The sequence below is a fragment of the Benincasa hispida genome, chromosome 1, assembly GCF_009727055.1.
Source record: "Benincasa hispida cultivar B227 chromosome 1, ASM972705v1, whole genome shotgun sequence".
NCBI lineage: Eukaryota > Viridiplantae > Streptophyta > Magnoliopsida > Cucurbitales > Cucurbitaceae > Benincasa > Benincasa hispida.
In genome coordinates, this window is record NC_052349.1 from 75616703 (window position 1) to 75622702 (window position 6000).

Here is a 6000-nt window from a genome sequence, read left to right on the forward strand (position 1 = left end):
ATTCTTAAATGATATTTTTGACATTTTTTTTTGTAAAATATTATTTTAATATAATATTTTGTATTTTATTTAGTTTAATAATATAAAATTCAAACTAATTCAAATATGGTTGAGTGAATAAGATATGTAAATAGGATCGATAGGGTTGATAGGAGAATGTGTACAAAAAGTGAATGTGTTGACTAAAGCAAGCATTTAAGGGGTAAAATAGTATTCATCTTTTTTTTTTTTTTAATAATAAAGTATTAATATGGAATGTATTTCACGGATTAGAAAAATTGGTCACATAACACGTGAACGTGAAGAAAGAAAATAAATAAATAAATAAATAAATAAATAAATAAAGCGAAATTTATTTAGATGTATACTTGAAAAAAAAATGTCACATTCAAGTAATTGCAATGGATAGTAGGATTAGGTTTGATCTTTTTTTTTTTAAAAAAAATATTTTAGGACTAATAATTAAGTATATAGCATCGATTTTTGAAAATTACCAAAATGGGCATAATTCAAATAACATAAAACTTGTACTATGAGTTTCAAAGTTAGAAGTTTGATTCTCCCATCTGGCCATCTCACATATTGTCAAAAAAAAAAAAAAATTGTAAATATAGTAAAATCTATTAGGGATATGTTCCTATTAGCGATATAGTCTTCACTAATAGACTTCGAGGATTGGATCTAAATTTTGTTATATTTGTAAAGTCTTTTACATTGTATTATATTTGTTAATACTTTAGAGTTGATTGCTATATTTGCAATTGACTCTACTATTTTATTTAAGAACAAATTTATTTAACCAAATACTCGATTTTAACTCTTATTAATCTTAAAAAAAGGTTGAGGGACCAAAGACATAAAGTTAAGAGGTTTAAAGGAAGAATTTGTAATTTAACTGTAGTATGCGACAATATATTACATTTGAAAATGCTTTAAGATCAATCTTAAAAAAACAAAAAGAATTAAAAAAAAAAAGTTCAAGATATATGGCAAAACTAAAATAGAAATTTAAAGTTAGATCATTAAACTCTAGAAGAGTATAGTTCAACCAACATAAAATTTATATAAAGTTGGATTCTTTATTCTACACATATGTTGAAAAAAAATATAGAGTTAGTAGTGAAATGAATGCAGAAGAAAAAGAAGAAATGAGGAGGGGAAAAAAAGTAGGCAACAGTCCACTTCCCTAAGTTGCTACTCTGACCCAAAACAACAAAAAAAGAAGAAGAGTGTTGAATCTTGATGGTGAATTTTTGAAATGGTTTGGTGTTTTGATTAAGTTTTTGATGGGTTATGAAAGAGGAGTAAGGTAAGGCAATTGAGTTGCAGGGTTTCCTGGAAACACATCAAAAGGGCAGCATTTATTAGAGTGCAATCCTAAATTGCCAATGACATCATAATCTTCAACTTCAACAACACACATCAGTGTGATGGAACTGATGGTGGTGGTAGGTGGCTTTTGCCTTGACTTTAAGGATTCTTTTGGATTTATAGCCTTTCATTTCTTTTTCCTAATATGTATTTCACATGTTCAGTTTTATTTATTTTAGATCATCCATTTTTTATGTTGTTGTAAATATTCGTTCAATGGGTCAAGTTACGCTATTTTTAGAGTGGATCAGTGTTTATTTTTGTCGATGTAACCAAATATATCAGTAGATCTAATTTTTCTTCACTTCTTTTTGTGTGGACATTTCTATCTTTCTTCTGATGCAAGGGAATGTGTGGCAAAAACTTTGGTGGATAAAGCGACACTTGGTAGAACACAACGTTTAAGATGTTGTTTATCGACACAAAGGGACTTGAAAATTATGCACCTAAATCCATTTTGGGATTTAAAGTACACTTGGGCTATGGGAGCCGGTAAAGGGTTCAAACCTTGTTTTTAGAGGGCATATACCTCTATGACACTTTTATATGTTTAAGGGTGGGTAGAGAGCCAAATGAATTGAAAATGATGCAACCCTGGTCCATTTGAGACTTTCAAATACACTTTAGCCCTTCATATAGAATTTTTGGCTACTTTCTGGGTTTATAGCTAGTAGAAGGCTCAAACTTGTTTCATATTCGCTTCACATTTATGACATTTTTATATATTTCGAGGTGGTTAAAGAGCAATTAAAACTTGAAAATCATGCATTTAGGTCCACTTTGAGCTTTAAAGTACATGGGACTCTTTTAAGGAAGTTTTTAGTAACTTTGTGGGTTTTGGGAGAGAATAATGGGAATATTTGTTACTTAAATAATTATTCCATTAAATATAATGGATAACCCAAAATTGTAAATAAAAATTTCAAAGATGAATTAAAATGGGACAAAATCTCCTCATTCTTTTATCAATCTCCCAAAGAATAATTTGGGTTATGGGTAAATAGTATGATCAAATATTTAATTATAAGAGAATGACCCAATAGATAATTCCAAGCTAAGTATGATGGTGGACCTATAAGTTCAAACCATAAGAAGTATAAAGATCAATTCCCATTGTAAGATCAACAAGGACCATAAGGCTAACTCTAGGGTTGGCCATAAAGGTAGACTATGTAGACTTCATGAAGGCCGACTCATAGAGTCGATCATGAGAGAAAAATAACGCCTAGATCACACCTATAGAATGGAGGTCAAACCTATAAAGCCAAAATTATGCATAAGTGTTTAGCTTTGATAGTATTTGGATCTGCAATTTAAATAATTTCGACAATTCATAACAATTAATAATGATCCTAGAAATTAATTAGCAAATATCTACTGTGAAACTACATTTGTCTATAACAAAGAAGGCTTGAGACATTGGAGATACACTGAAAATACTCCAAGCTTTTCATTTCTCTCTGCTCTTTAAACTATTACTACCTCAATTGTAAGAGTGTTTAATGGCAAAACACCACATCACTACAAGGTTTTCTCTATCATACAGGACGATTGTCTCATTCCTCCTTAATATTACAAATTCATTACTAATACCAAACTTTGATATCAATCATTATCTTTTTTAAAGAAAATAAGTATAGATTAATGATCTAAGTAGTCAGTGATTTAAATCTCCCCCTACTTAACAAAAAAAAAAAAAAAAAGAATAATAATAAAAAGGAAAAAGGGAGGTAGAGAATATTATGTATAAGTTTTGAAGTTTATCAAGTTGAAGTATACACAAATTCAAAGTTTGCTATCTATATACGATACTCTCGAGTCTCGAGTCTTGGAGTCCATTTCAAATTGCCAATAAGATTAAAGTGCACTTTGAACTTGACCCTCTTTAAATGGAAACAACCCACCTACTTTCCCAATTACTTTTCTTTTTAATCTTTGATTTTACTCTCATTAATCCTACCACCACTAATTTACTACTTAGGGAAAATATCATTTTTTTCTCCCACTCTCTCACTTTCATTTTATTGCTTTCTAGACTTTGACAATTAGATTTTCATTTGAAATGTTGTCCATGAAAATATTCTTCTATGCATTTAATAATTTTTTTCAATTACTATTTAATGACTATGGATTATATATGACTAGAATAAAACCGACGAAATTTCAAACTAAAACCATTCGCATTGAATTTTTGCTCAAAATTAGTCCATAAAGTTAGAAATAAAGTTGTTTTTAAATAAAGAAAAATGAACCAACTTATTTATAAATATAACAAAATATCATTGTTTATCAATGATATATCGTAATAGAATAGACTTCTTCCATCGAGTGATAGAAGTCTATCACAATCTATTGCATAGTGATAGAAGTCTATCACAATTTATCATTGATAGACAATGACATTTTGCTATACTTAAAAATATTTTTCAGAAGTTTTACCATTTGAAATAATTACCTTAAAATAAAGTTATGTTTATGTTTAGGATTTAATTTGATGAAGGAAAAATTAGGTAAAAATTAATTTTCTTTCCGTACGTTTTATTTTTAATTTTACATTTTTCTAAAGAAAATAATGAAGTGATTATGGTGAGATGTTTGGTTCCTAGCCTTTTCTATTTTGTCTATATTAATAGGTTAGTCAAATTTCATACATCATCCATGTTGAAAAGTCATTAATGCATTTGAATAGTTGACTCATGTTCCCTTTTATATGGCAACAAAATAGCGTTTTCAAATTGAGCAAAAGAAAAAAAAAAGTTGGCTGATTTACTATGATTTTAGAGACCAAAAATTAAAATTTTTAGAGGTAAGAACCATATTTAAATGTGTTGTGATAAATGACCAAATGATAAATTAAGAGTGTATTTGACCATAATAACCTTTTTTCGCAAATAAAATAAAACAAAGTTTAAAATATTATTTTAGTCACTTTATTTTTAGATTTGTTCAACGTTAATCTTTGTATTTTAAACAAATATTAAATTTAGTTTATCAAAATTATTTTTTATTGAATTTGACTCAATAATAATAATAATTTTCATGCGAAAAGATATAAAACATGAATACGTTTTCAAAAATTATAGTGAAGAAGTTAATAGATGACAAAAAAAGTTTTTGAAAAATCTAACAATAAACAAGCATATGAGGTAAGTTTAAGTTTTATTGAAAGTACATGGAAAAAAATTGTGAAAAAACGATAGGATGACTCGTCACTCAATATATGGATGTTAAACAGAAAGCACTGTCAACAACTGTAACAACAAAAATACCAACAATAAGTAAACAAGTAAAGGCGAACAGTAGTTGATAATCCAATTCAATGATAAACATCTATGTCTAGGGGGCAGAGTGCCCAGGAAAGATAGTCCACTAATATTAAAGAGTTATGCAGTTTACAACATAGTACTTATCTGTAATATACCAACTACTACAGTGGCTTACGTAGAACTTAACTCACACATCATCTAGGCTCTCCTTAGATGTAAAACTCCATCTCAACAGAACTTAGGCTCCCCATAAGTATGTTAATATTAGTGTCTGGCACTTCGACACCCAACAGTATGTGTGACTCCTCTCGCGACGATATCTTTCCTCACTTCAACGAATTCCCTTCATTGATGAATCTTAGGATCTCCCTAAGACGAAGAACTCCTCTTCGGAAGCTGAGTCCTAAGCTTTCCTTAAGAATGAGAATCCCTTCTCTGGCAGTTGTGACTTAGGCTCCTCCTAAGTCCTTGAAAAATTTTGATGTGTTGCACTCAACGGATGAAGAACTTGCACAGCGGAATAGTGAGCAAACAAGGAAGAACATGATGTAGAATAGTTTGGTCGAAGTATAAAAATCATCTTACTCAATTAAACAAATATGACAGTCCTAAATGGTTTGCAAAACTCTCTTTAAAAAATCGAATCCAATAAAGGAAACAAGTACTTATTTGTAATAAAAAGTAGCGCTTCAAAAAAGGAACATATCAGACTACATACCACAGCTGGATATTTTCAGATAAGAAAAATATTTAGCAGGAAAATATTTTGAAGCCACAACTAGATCTTAAGACTTTATTTGCAACATCTGCAGAACCATTGCATTATATAAAATTATAAAACCAGCAAAACAAATTTCTAAAAAAAAAAACTCCCAATTTGGCTTATAATTTCTTTTATAGGCAGAACAAAATAACCTACTAGATGTATGAAGAAAGGCTTGACAAAAATAATAACATCAACAGTACAATGCAAAATAAGCCAAAACATATCAATCCCTAGAGCAAAACACAAAACAAACCAAAATCATGAACAAAATTCATAATTATAACCAACCAAGAACAACATTCAGACAGAATTGAAACTGACTAACCACTTCCCCTTCTGGCTGTAAAAAGAGCACCCAAAGACATCAACTCCGTGGGTGAGAAGAGGAAACTCCTACATCCCTAGACAAGATGGATCGCGTGATAAAAAAACCTCATCCACTTCAGCTTTTCTCTCCTGATGTTGGCGCACTAGAGATGTAATGTCACGAGATTTAGTTGAAAGCACAGTTGAAGAATACGACCACCAAACGAAAAAGCTATTAAAGCTCGACTTGAGCCATCAAGATGATAAGTTGTCATGGTAGTTTCCAGATCA